The sequence below is a fragment of the Choloepus didactylus genome, chromosome 10 (genome assembly GCF_015220235.1).
Source record: "Choloepus didactylus isolate mChoDid1 chromosome 10, mChoDid1.pri, whole genome shotgun sequence".
NCBI lineage: Eukaryota > Metazoa > Chordata > Mammalia > Pilosa > Megalonychidae > Choloepus > Choloepus didactylus.
The window spans coordinates 87,658,055-87,671,991 of NC_051316.1; the positions used below are offsets into that span (position 1 = coordinate 87,658,055).

Genomic DNA, 13,937 nt, shown 5'->3' on the forward strand with positions numbered 1-13,937 from the left:
TCGGTCCCACTGAGTGGGCCCCAGACTCCAATCCCTGGGGAGGATGGAGCAGTGCCCAGCACTTGTCTTCCTCCCCAGCCTGTGCCTGTGGGAGCACTGTTCACCCCCACGGACTTGGGGAGGTGCCCTTGAGAGCAGGACCTGGTGATACCCCACAAATCGCAGAAAGCACTGAGCTGAAACTGCATTTGCTAGAAGGGGTCCTGGAGATCAGCTAGTCCACCTTCAAAGTTGTCTCTTCCAGCCTCAGTTTCCTTCTCTGAAAAATGCGGGTAACGACAGCACCTGGCTCACAGGGTGGTGAGGGTTAAATCAGGCAACGCACACAGACCTTAGCAGAGTCCCTATAATCTGTCCGTGCTCCATAAATGTTGGCTACTGCTGTCGCTATAAACGTTGACTTTTATAATGATCGTGTCTGCTAGAGGCACTTCATATAAGCTACTGCACTGCCCCAGGTTCATGCCCTAACCTTGCCACAACTAGCTGAGGGCCTCAGCCAAGCCACTCATCCCCTCTAGTCTCCACTCCCTGTAAAGATGCCTTCCTCACTAGGCTGTTGGAAAGTCTAATTGGGGAGTACCCCAGAGGGTCTGGTGCACAGAAGGGGTAGAGTAAATTGGGATGGAGTCTGTGGAACCAAGGCCCTGATGCTGTGTTCAGCCGAGGGCCCATGGAGACATGACCTTGGCCCAGCCACACGAGTGCGGGAATCTCTCTGACCCACAGGCATGATGCGACAAGTCATCCTCTGACGCCGGCCAGCACTCACTGTGCTGATATGCTGGAACCCAAGCCGTTCGGCACGACTTATGAGGCTGTCCAGAACCTGCACCGGCTATCTGTCTAGTCGTCTGTGTCACCACAGTCCCCGCACGCCTTCCCTGGCCCCCAAACTCAGCTCCTAGCAATTCCCCAGAGGCATGTGGCTCTGACGGCCACCGTTCCCTTCCACCATACTGGCCACGTCCTTGCCACAGCATCCCACTCTCTTCTACCAACCTCTCCATCCAACTAACTCCACCTGCCCTTCTGGGGTTACCTCCTCCAGGAAGCCTTCCTTGACCTCATTCCATCCCCCAGACTCATAGTGGTTACAGGCAAGAAAGCCTAGCCCCAGTTTCCTTGAACAGCTCTCCATGAGACTGGGAGCCCCTTGAGGGCAGGGGCTATACCATAACTGCTCATCTTCCGGTTCTAGCACGGTTCCTGCCATATAACAGGTACTCAACAAATGACTGCATGCTCAATAATGAGCTGCTGTTTTGCTTTTTTTGGAGGAAAAAAAATCAGTTTTCATACCAGATAAATTGGATAAAACCTAATAACGTCCTAGTCAACATTGTAATTCCCCACTGAATTAATTTATACATTCGCTTGCACACTTAAGAATATAGCCAAATATTTTAGCAAGAACAGGTGGTGATGAATGACAGGCATAATTAGGCAAATCATTTCACCTAAAATAAAAATATGCAGACTCCAAGTGCAGTTATACAGTGGCAAAAATAAATAAATACATTATTTTAAGAACAAAAACTCTAAACACAACTGCTTTCATTCCTTCTAATTAAGTCTCTCTTTAATCTGCAATTTAAAATGGCAATGCTCTTAATTTAGCGATTTTTCTACAAAAGATAAGAGACAGAATCCCTCATAAGAACATCCATATTTAGAGGAAAAAATGCCACTCTTGTGAGTCGTTAGAATGACAGAACCTAATTAATTCCACCTCTAGGCAATTAAAAATGGAAGTTGAAATCCTGCACCAGGGAAGCGAGACTCAGAGCTGGGCAAGATGAGCCCTTCTGCCTCTGGCTCCAAGGACAGGGACTAGACCCCCAGTGGCAGTGGGAGCAGGAGGGGGGCCTGGTGAACAGCCTTCATGCTGAATGTAGTGAACAACACAAATAGAAGAGTGTTATTCCATGAACTAGAACAAATGCACATGTTAATAGGGTAGTATATGGGAAAAAAATCAATGCAAACTATGGACTATAGTTAACAGTAATATTGTAATATTCTTTCATCAGGTGTAGCCAAGGCATCCCACCAATGCTAGGGGTCAATAATAGAGGGTATAAGAGGTATGGGGTTTTTCTTTTTGGAGCAATGAGAAGGTTCTCAAATTGACTGTGGTGACTGCACACCTCTGTGAGTATACCGAGAGCCATTGATTGTACACTTTAGATAAAACTCCTTTTAAAAAAAGTGCCTTTGGAGCTTGGTCAGCCAGCTACCCTCTGGCTCCAGGGGTGGGCAAGATGGCCTCCCCATGAAGCCTTTCAAAAAGTCCCAACCTGGTCTGAGAACCAGCTCAGGTGCCCCACCCTTCTGGGAGGCTTTCCCAGGCCCCCTAATATGGCAGATTCTGCATTCTTGGTGAATTCCCAAACTCCAGCCATTGGCCTTCAAAGCTGATGATCTCTCCTTTTACTTTCATTACAGAATTTATATTGATTGGCCCTGAGTTTGGTCACTCCCAACCACAGGGCACCTGTGTTGGCTCTAACCCTCACAGTAACCTGCCAGAGGTGAGGACAAACCCTTCTAGGATCTCCGAGCTGAGTGACAGGCTGAGGTTTGAGCCTGGGGCCGCCTGCCCACAGGGACCTCTGCAGGGCTGGTCAGACAGGGGCTGGGCCTCCCTCATCTAGAGTGTCCACAGTGACTTTCCCCGCTCCAGGCTGGAATCCCCACCCTCCAGCTTGCTGGATGATGTCTAGAAGCTTCCACGGTCCAGCATAAACGCCAGCTCTGCAGAGCTCCCCTGGTCTCGCCTGCTGAGAACTACCGCCTCCCCTCCTTGTGGGGCTTAGACACGTGGCACTGCCCTTGCAGCTCATTGGAACCCTCAGCACTGCCCACTGCCCACCACCCACTCCCCTCAGCCAGTGTTCTGTGGGGGCAGCACCTGGGATTTATTTTACTTCCCTTTACCCTCTCTGGTCACTTGTTTGCTTCTAAACCTACCGCAGTACCTAGCAGGGAGTAGGTGCTTAGTGAATGCTTGCCAAGATGAAATGTGTTTCTTCAACCTCTGTCTCCTTCCTGTCTACCATTTGGAGCTGGCCAGAGAGAGCAATCTCCAAAAAGCAAAGGGCTTCGAACACAGCTCTCTTGGGCTCACAACCCTGCACTAGCTCCCCAGTGTCCCAGGACAAAAGGCAGACTTCTCAGTGGGGAAAGTCCTCAATGACTTGGCTCCAACCTGTGCTTATACATGCATCTTCCTATAGAAAAACCCTTCTGGGTTCCACATCACCCTTACGCTCCAGTCTCCAAGGATGGCCAAATCCCCCAATTTATCATCTGCCTTTCTGCCTCTGGACCTTGGCTGTGGCCGTACCCATCCTCTAGAATCCCTTTCCTCACCACCTCTGTTGTGTAATCCCCAGGTATTCTTCAAAGTTCAGCTCCAAAGCTACTTTCTCGGGGAAGTTTTGCCTGGACCCAAGTAGAACTTATTTCTCCTCCCTGAGTCCCACAGTCCCTTGTCTACACCTCTGCCCCAGCACTGGCCCCACCCTAGTCTCTAGCACAGGGGGGTGCGCAAGTGTCTTCTCAGAGCTGACGGACACACCCTGGGCCTTGTAACCCCCGTCTCCTCGGGACCCCTCGCACTTGACACGCAGCTGGCAATATGAACAGCTGAAGGGCTCAAACGAGGTTCAGAGATGGAGGAACTGAAGGAGGTTGGCATCATGGAAAGGGTGTGGACTATGGAGTTAGAAGACCTGGGTTTGAATCCTGCCTCTCTGCCACTTACTGTGTGACTTTGGGAAACTTTCTAAACCTCTCTGAGCCTGTTTTTCCTGTGTAAAACAGGGCTGACAATACCTGGGGACTGAGGAGGTGGTCAGTACCAAAGTCCAGTTGGGCTCCCCATCAGTGGTGGTCCCCTCCCTTCTCACCCCACCCCATTGTCACATCCGTGCTCAGAATAGCTCATATCTCATGGACTCAAGGGCATAAAGTGCCTTGTATTGGAAACCAGCTTCTTTCTGCTCAACTCCTGTTGGAACTGCTGACTAGACAAGCTCTGAGGACAGGGCACTTTATTTCATTTTGTTCACGGCTGAGCCTGTGGTGCCTGGAATGGTGCCCAATGTCTGTATGTATATAGTAGGTACACACTGTTCCTTGAAGGAATGAATCCCCACCCAGCTCAGCAGGACCACAAAACCTCCATTCATCAAGAAAGGAAATGTTTCACCCTTACTGTATGCGTCCTGTGCACGGTGCCGAGGTCTGGATATAAACGTTCTCTTCTAACCCTTGCAATGGCCCAGACAAGGCCTGGTGTGGTCAAGTCATTTGCTGCAGCTAAAAGGAACAGGCAGCCAGACCAGACAGCGGCCTCCAGGGCCCAGCTTTTGAACCCTCTGCTTTGGGATTCAGGCCCTAGGCATCCTCCCTTACCTGGGATACCCTGGGAGGCCCAGGCAGAGACATGTCCGGTGTCTGCCAAACATCCTCCAGTCCTTCGCACTGGCCCAGCATGCAGCCTGTGGCCCCTGAGGATAGAGACTGGGCAGTTGGAACTGGAGGGGAGCAAGCGGCCGGGGCTTGGGCCATCAGTGAGGCCCGGGATGGTTTCTAACTTCAGACTGCCCAGCTGCTGGCTTTGCTAGCATCCTGCTTCTTTCTGGCTGACCTGGACTCCAAGCACCAACCCCCTCCCGCCTCGGTTCTCCAGTGCAGGACAGAGTCCCCTTTAAGCGGAGGCGGTGAGGATTACAGATGAAAAACAAGTGCTCTATGCAGAGAGCGGCTTCAGCCCCTCTGTGGAAGAGCCTGAAACAAATGTGAGCCTGTTTGTAAACCACATGGGGACGGCAGAGGATGGGCCTGGAGAGTTTTCCAGGCCTGGTGTTGGTTCACGGACATTGCATCGAGGCGCCCAAGCCGCCCCTTATCCAAGCAGCCCTTGGCACCTGACTCCTCCACACACCACCAGCCAGGCCAGGACTTGGGAAGGGCAGGGTGGAGAGGCACCCTGGGCACTGGTGAGCCTGAGAAGGGGCAAGGAGGGAGAATGCGTTGGTTTGGGGAGGTGCGGGCAGGCCACAGGACCCTGGAGTCTACGAACATGCCATAAATTTCCACAGCGACACGCAAACACTTTTAGATGACTAGAAAACTGTTCCCGTACGATGGTTCTCTGCTGCTTCAACTTTCAAAACATATGTACTACGTCATCCTATGTGATCCTCACAAACACACAGTGAGACAAGAGTTAGCGTTCCCATTTGACAGAGGGAGAAACTGAGGCCCAGAGGTGAAGCCCCTTCTCCCCTCCCTGCCTGGGGGATTGCAAGCTCCCCCTCCAATTAGGCTTAAGGCAACAGGCGACTCAGCAAATGTTTGGTTTGCGTTTCCAGGATCACCAACAAGAGGGCCCTGTGTTCACCTCGCAGAAGCACAGCCCTGGGGCACAGCTCTGCCACCCAGCCTGGGAGGTGCCTGGGAACAGAGGTTGTCATCGTGTGGGGCGGCAGCCCGTCCTCGGGTCCCAGGAGCACTGTCCCCGCATGCACCCCTGGCCTGGGCCCAACAGAAGCCGGCGTGCTGCCTTTGTGGGTTCATCTGTGCATCTCCCAGGGGAGATGGGGCTCCCCCCGCTTTGTACAAAGACTCCGCCTCGAGGGCTGCTGCTTGGCTACACAAAATCTAAAGATGAATCCTTACAAAAATGATGATTAAATAACCCAAATGCAGAAGTCTTTCCAGCCGCCAAAGCAAGCCATCTCCGTCATAACTCTTTTTTCTTGGTAGCATGGAATAATGCATATATTTCCCTTTTTGTTTTGAAAGCTACTTGTTGAAATATAACATCCACTCAGAAAAGCAGACAAGTCGTTAAGTTTACACCATGTGTGCCCATCTACGGAAGCAGCACCCAGTCCCAGAAACAGCACATCACCAGCCCCGCAGAAACCCTTAGGTGAGTGGTTTCCCTAACTTCTAGCATCTCAGGTTAATTCTATTTCTGAACTTCATGTATAAGAATCATTTTGTCTATATTCTGTTTGGTTTTTTTTGTTTGTTTGTTTGTTTTTTTGCTTTTTATTGTAGTATAATTCATTTCATAGTTGAGAATCCAAGATATGAAACCTTTTCTGACTTACTGACTTACCCAAAGTCAACAGCTAAACTTGAACTGGGCCCCTGATCCCGAGGACATACTGCGGTGCGGGACATCCTCAACGACAGTTAACAGCAGCAGTGACAGCAAAAGCCAGTATCTACTGCATCTTCACTGTGCCCACCTCGGCCAAGCACTGCCCGTGGACAACCTCATCGAACCCTCCCAGCAACCCTACGAGGCAGCACCCATTACCACCCTCATGTTATGGATGAGGGAACTGAGGCACAGGGACATTGAGCAACTTGCCCCAGCTCACCTTCTAGCAAGTGGCAGCTCAGGGATTTAGGTCCAGGCCCCTGGCCCCAGCACCTGAGTCCTTGTGCATGCTGCTAGTCCTCGTGGGCCCACCTGTCAGGCAGAGAGGGGGTCTGCTCACACCTGATGCAGTTACTTGGGTCTTGGGACAGTTGCACCTGCAGACACCCACAGACACTTATTCAGAGTCCTAGAGACTGGGAAAGTGACTTTTTCTACTACCCACAAGTCTCTGCACGGACCAGGCTGGGTGCCTGTGAAATGAGTCTCCCATGTGGGAGACCCCAAGCCCAGCCCAGCTGGGTATGTTTCTGCTGTCGCCCCAGAGAGAGGGAAGATGGCAGAGACAGAAGGGACAAGCTAGGGGCCTGCCACAGACCCGGCTCTCACAAGGCTGCTTGCCACCCACGTACACCACCCCTCTGTGTGGCTCTCGGCCAATCAAAAACGCCTCTCCCCTGCAGGTCTCCACAAACCTCATTTGCAGAGCAGACAGGTTTACATCCTAAAAGAATGGATATGAAAACAAACCATCTCTGTAAGCGGGCCACATGACTACCTGTGTATTGTAAAGCCCTTAAAGGAACCTTGGATTGGCTTTCCCGAGACCCAATTTATTCTGTAATCTAACTCATAGCTGGGGGTTTATTATGTGTACCTGATGTAGGTGCGGACGCAGGTATGAACAGGGCAGGAAAGGTCTCTGACCTTGTGGAGCTTAAAAGTTCAACCCACAGGAACATCTATAACCTGCCAAACTGAAGAGCAAAGATATTCTATTAGGTCTTTGTTTTATTCCACAGGAGACAGAAATGCTTGAAGGAGCACTTCTATCCATATAATCAGCAGACAAACCAAAGATAGTAAAGCCTGGTGTTTTTTCTTTTTTTTTTTAAGGTTAGTAAATGAATTCATTCATATATCAAATAGAAAAACCAACTGGAAAAACCTGTCCCTCAGTAACATATTAGCCAAAGGAAGCAAGTGATCCCTGTTGGCTCATTTAAACCTCCCCCTTTCTAGGCAAACCTGCTGTTCACACGTGTTAAACATTAATTACAACTGTTACTCATTACATAGCAAAAAGCTCCCGGTACAAACACAATTGTTAATTTCCTTACAGGCCCACAGCATTCTGGGAAACCGTACTGGGGACAGAAAGCATCACGGGGACCCTGGTGGAGCCAGCTCTGGGGAGGGGGATGGCACTGGTGGCAGGGAAGGAGGTGGTGTGCGGCGGAGGTGGTGTGCGGCCGGGTGAGCCAGCTGGTGGCCGGGCCTCGGATTCCCTGAGGGGCCCTCTGCAGAGGCTGAGCCTGTTTATCCTGCGCTCACGAGGATGAGTCATGGGGCTCGGTGGAAAGAGCGAGTCTGGGGCAGCGTCCTGAAGCACACGGCATCAACGTCATCCGGTTCAGAGCATCTGTCACTAAACGATGGTGACAGAGACAAGTTGCCAGGTCAACATGCAGTGGGCTCAACTGCTTCTGCCCCAATACCAACCAAGCCCACCTTGCACGGAAAAGAGGTGAGGGAATGTTCAAACCAGCCCCTCTCGAAACTCATGATGTCAACGCAGCAGCGGAAGGAAGAAGGGCTTTGCTGTCAGACTGACCTGAGTCCACCACTGCTTTCATTTGCTGTGTGACTGGAGACAAGCTGCTCACCCTCTCTGAGCCTCAGGAGCATCATCAGTGTGCTGGGAGGACAACACCCACCCTGTGGGGCTTCATAGGGTTGACCCAAGCCAGGTACTCAACAAATGTCAACTTCCTGTCCTTCTCCTCATATCCCCTTTACCTGCTATTAAATCAGCCAATTGAACCAGCTTATAGATGACTCACAATTGTTCAGGAAATAGACATACCCAGGACCTTAGTTTTTCTTTCTCGGCCTTTTTAGCTTCACTTGATGAGGCTGGGAAGGTATCAAAACTCAAGAGGACGTCCGGCAAGAGGCAAACACCTCAGCATCAGCACCCCTGGAGCTTACGGTGACAAGTGTGTTCCAGAATATACCAATGTGCACTTGGTACAGGGTATGGGAGGAGCATGGAGGTGGGGCCCCAACCCGACCTGGGATGAGGGTAGGAAGGGACTGGTCATGGAAGGAAGGCTTCCTGGAGGAGGTGACGCTGGTATCACCCAAGCTGAACCATCTCCTCCCTGATCCCACACCCATCCAGTACCTAAGCAAGCTTGAAGCCAGAGGCCAGTGGTTCTCCAAGTGTGATCCTCAGATCAGCCACCCCATCACCTGGGAACTTGTATAAAATGCCAATTCCCAGGTCTCACCCCCAGACCTCCTGAACCAGAAAATCTGGGGCTAGGACCCAGCAGTCTGCTTAACGCTTCTTCCGGGTGATTTTGCTGCGTGTCAAGTTTAAGACTTGAAGTAAACCAGCCAAGCCGCAAACACGGTATACCTAGAATGGGGAGGGAGGGAGGAGGAGAGTCAGAGGGGCCCCCTCACACCCAGGGGACCGAATCCTTGGGGGGCAAATGAATGAAGAATGGAAGAACTGCATGGCTCAGGGCTAGAACTACTGCTGGAGGTGAGATTTAGGGTTCCCCACAGAAGGGCTGCTTTCCACGCCATCCATGCTTCTCCCTGCCGGGCAGAACTGGAAATGAGCTTTGTAAATGGGCCCTCCGTGCCCTCTAAATGCCTCTTTATGCAGTACTGTTTTTATATTAAATTAAATTTTATTTAATACTGTGCACCTTCTGTGAACACCAATAACAATTTGTACATGTGGCTCTAGGGCTTGCAAAGTCTTTCATTCAGATCTTTTGCCCTTGATCAAAGAGGTCCAGTGTGACAAGGGTTGAGACTACTCTCATTTTATGACGGGGAAACTGAGGCTTGGGGAGATTAGACAGTCTGTCCATGGTGCTGCAGCCGGTGAGTGGCGGAGCTGGCATATGAATTTAGGATTGTCTGATTCTTCTGCTGCCCCGTCGAGTTCCAGCATGCAAGTCTCCATCCTAAGCTTTCTAGGCCACAGCAACCTGCCAGGGGGCTGGAGGGAGACAGACAAGTACCCAGAATAACCCTGTTGAGCACTGTTTGAGTCATATGTCTGTTTTTCCTCTTTGCCGGGAGGCAGACCTGTTGCTGTCTGAGCCCAGGACAGTGCCTGAAAAGTAACTTCAACTGGGATAAATCTTCAGCTGGTGAGTGGCAAATGAAATGGCTCTGTTTCCCAAAAAGGTCTCAAGGGTGCCTTTCACATACTTTCCTGCCATTTGGCATCTTAAGCAAACACTCCATTATTTACATCTGGGAGGCAACTGCAAATTATTAAAGACAGCTCTTAACTCTACTCACTGGATTAAAAGGAATCACTGATCCATCCTCCATGGACCTCTCTGGCTCCACTATAAGTCTAGGGTGGTTCCCCTCCCCTTTCTGGGCCCCAGTTTCCCCAGTTGGACAAGGGGGAGTGGGGTGCTATGGTAGAGGGCCCCTCCTGGGGCTGAGCAGTAGCAGAGCATGCCCAACTCCTGGGATGGCACAGGTCACCCCATAGCAGGCAGAACCTCAGGACTTTTGTCTCCTACAGATCCTCGGCTGGAACCTCCAAGTGGGAACACAGCCTGTGACCCACATACCAGCTGTAGATGCAGGGCGAAATGGGGGCAAGGGAGATGAAAGGCATGCAGCACTCCCCGTGGGCTGTGGGAAGGCGGGGGCTCCAACACAGAAGCCAGATTTTACGCAGCCTCTTGCACAGCGCTGGGAGGCAGGACATCCGAATGGGCTTCGGGCCTGGCTCTGGAGTCAGGCTGAGCAGGTCCAAAGTCCAGCTCTGCTGCTGACAAGCTGGGGGATTCTGGGCAAATTATTTCTTCTCTTTGGACCTCAGAGTCCTTATTTGTAAAAGAAGGAAACTCATCTCCCAGTTGTGAGGATTCAGTGAGATAATGCACATGGTAAGTGCTTAGTGCATGACAGTGATTATGTCAGCACTTCCCTGACGTTATGTCCTAACCCTCACTGCGGTGTGAGTATGTGTGAGTGAGCATGCATGCGCGTGCTAGCAGGCACTATTGGCCTTGTTTCACAGGCAAGGGCACCAAGGCTCTTGGGTCAGCTTCAGTCCCTGTCCCTGCAAAGGCCCTTCAGAGATGTGAAGACATATGTGCCACCTGCACACAGGGCTGCCTACCAGCCCCAGCCCCTCCCTGTGCACCCACCTCTTGCGGAAGCACCTGTGTCAATCCCACAGTCTATGCCATGGTCCAGAGCTACAGGGGCATCAGCCATTGCCACAGATGACCAGACAGGCCCTATCAGACCCTCTGCATTGACGTGCAAGGCTCCTCCCAGGCCCCGTGCCGAGCAGCAAGCTCCCCACCAGCCTCCTGCAGGCCCAGAGCTGTGTCTGGTGGGGCAGGAAGGCCATTTCTAGACCCACCTGCCTGCTAGGCAATTTGTTGCTGTAAAGACTCCCAGGGGCTGATTCAAAGCAGGCCAAGACCAGACTCCAGCCAGCTCCGGCAGGCAGGCAGGTGTCTCTCCAGGGTGGGAAGGGGCCGACAGCTTGATGGAAGCCACAAGGCCTCTCTGTGGATGGCGGGGCTGCAGCCTACTCCCCGCAGCCAGCTGTGCAACCTGACCAGACATCTGTACCGCGGCTGGGATCCAACAAAGGCTGCTCCCATCCCACAGGACGTGGCTCTGGGGTGGGGGTTTTCTGGCTGAGGCCCAATCAGCCTCCTGGAGGGGAAGCAGACAACAAAGGCCCAGGGCTCTTTGGAGAGCATGTAGTATTTCTCAACCACCCACTCGGTGAATCCTTAATAAATACCAGTCACAGAATTCTGAGAGAAGGGAACTTCATTCCCAGGAAGCTAAGACTACCTCACACCCAGCAACAGCTGTTTTCATAACAACCAGAAAGTGATAATCGAGCCTTGCCATGGCTGCAGCCCCCAGAGCATGGTGGAGGAGGGCCCTGTCTGACCTCCACAAGGGCCAGCCTGGCCTGTGTGACTTGTAGAGCACAGCCAGGAGAAGGGATACCTCTGTGGGGAAACCCAGGGTGGCCCTGCGAGAAGCACCTTCTTCCCTGAATGCCATGCAGGAAGCACTGCAGGTAGAAGGTGCCTCTGCTCCATGGACTGATTCATCGAGACAATGCAGAAGTCTTCCCCTCTCCCCACCTCTGACCAGCACACTGGAGTCCTGATGGAATGAGGAACAGCAGTGTCCCTGGAGGTCACTGCAGGCCAATGACCCCTGACATCAGTCCCACCGCAGTGAGGCTTCTGCTTTGCACATCCCCAGTGATGAGAAGCCCGTTATATGCATTCAGGTCTAACTGAGATTCTTACAACTCTCCTGAGCCCTAAATCCCTGTGACTGCATGCTTGGTGGGCCCAGATCATACCCCACCATAGCCCTTTAGAAGTTTGAAAACACTGCCCAGTTTCCCTCATCCAGACTAAACATGCAAAACAAGAGAATTTGAGAGGTGATAAGAGATGGTAAGGATTTTGCCCAACCACCTTCAACCCACACAGGTGTTTCCCAGCTATGGGTCCTGTACCCCAGGCTCTCGGGACCCATCACAGGGAGCTCATGAGAACCAAGAAAAACCGTGGGGGATTTCAAATTGGCATTACGATAAGAACAGGCCCAACCAAGCACTGACAACACTAATGACTTGCTTAAACACCAAGCACACCTGTGCACACACACATGCACACTTATACACACTCTCTCCTGAGTCAGGTGGGAAACCTTCTTCATCCCTGAGCAGCCACACTTCTGACAACTCTACAGACACTGGGTTTACAAACCCAGGGACAGTACAGTAGCAATCCGGTTGAGCTGCTTTAACTGGCCCTCATTATCCGGAAGGTGGTCTGTCTGTGTCCCATTCCATCTCCGTTCAGGGGATAGGGAACAGCGGGGGTGCCTCTCGCCTGCCAACGCTGTCCCCGACAGACTCTGCCCACGACTGCAGCCGGATGTCACAGAATCCCTTCAGCCCCTGCTCTACAGCCTCCTCCCTCTATGCCCCAGGACTCAGAACCGAGCCAGAAGTTTCTTGGGAAAAGCACAGGTGGTACACGCTCTGGTGCAGGTCACAACAAGGGAAGTGGCTTGATCAGACATGACATGGGCCGGATTCTGAGTCTGTCTCCTGGTGGGAGCCTAGTAAATCAGACCCACAGTGACAGCTGTGATAGCAGCGCAGCAATATAAAGCCAAACCCAAGAACTGAGGCAGAACTCAGTTCTACCTGAGACCTTATGATCCTTTGTGCACAAGTAACTGTGCAGAAGTTCTAAAACCACCTTTGAGCAAAAGTGGGCAAGTTCTGGCCTGAGAGCCTTCTGAAGAGACGATGTCCTGTAGGGTAAAGTGCTTCTCTCTTTAACGTGCACACGAATCACCTGGGGATCTTGTTAAAACAGAGTTTTGACTTGTGGGTCTGGGGTGGGGCCCAAGACCCTGCCTGCACTTCTGACCAGCTGCCAGGTGGCATCCAGGCTGCTGGTCCAGGGTCCACCCTTTGAGTGGCAGGTGTCAGTCTAGCTAGAGCATCTGAGGTCACAAGAGCCTCCAGTCAGCCCAGGAGCGGGGAGGTGACCGCGTGAGCCCCTTCAGCCTTCTAATCAAACTGGTGTCAGCAGAGAGCAAGCTGTCAGGCGAGACTAGCCACAGCCTAGCTCCTCTCGCACCTGGGAGGATCTCAGCCTCTTCTCAGTCATTCCAAGGGACAGTCCTTGGTTTCCCTCATGATGTGGGAAGACAGGAGGCTGGGAAATGCGTGGAGAGACTCAGGGGGACTGAGGACCTGCAGCCATATGCCTGCTCTCTCCTCTGGAGCTCGAGGAGCTCACAGCCTGTAGGTGAGACCAACAGCTCCAGAAGCAACCCCGCTAAGGTTTCAGTAATGCTCCTTCAGTGACATGCACAAGAAGCTTGACAGGCCCAGCGAAGTGGACGGGAAGCCTGAGGGACACGTGTGCCAGGGAGGGCTCAGAGAGATGGCAGCGTCTGAGCTGGGCCCCGAAGAAGGCACGGGATTTAGTCATTCATGAGGAGGCAGGGAAGGGCATTTCAGGCAGAAGGGATCAGCTTTGCACAGAGCACACTACAGCCAGGGAACTGTGAGTAGGACAGGCTGGTACCACTAGGACATCAACTGGGGAGCCCGGGGTGGGGGTGGGGAGGAGAGCCCCACTGCTGGGGGCCAGAAAAGGAGGAAGGGTCTAGTTGTGCATGAAAAGGGGGGTGGTTTAAGGCCAAGTGAGTTAAATTAAAAATGAAAACTCTCCCTTTATGACCTTTGAGGTGATAAGAATTGAATTAGTCACTCAATGTCCTTTACCTTTATTTTCCATGCCTGGACTCATAGGTGCATAAAAAAAAAATGCGTGCACCTGAGTTTTCACCTCTTAACATTAAATAAACATAAGCATCTCCTTAGGTGGTTATAACTCTTTGTAAAAATTATTTTTAATGGCTGCACAATATTCCAACACATGGATGCACAAAACTCCACTGAACCAAT

General features: G+C 51.8%; 1 protein-coding gene across 1 annotated transcript in view; it reads right to left on the reverse strand.

Annotated features, from left to right (window-relative positions):
- Positions 1–13,937, reverse strand: part of SHB (SH2 domain containing adaptor protein B) — a 126,526-nt gene that overhangs the window by 30,803 nt on the left and 81,786 nt on the right.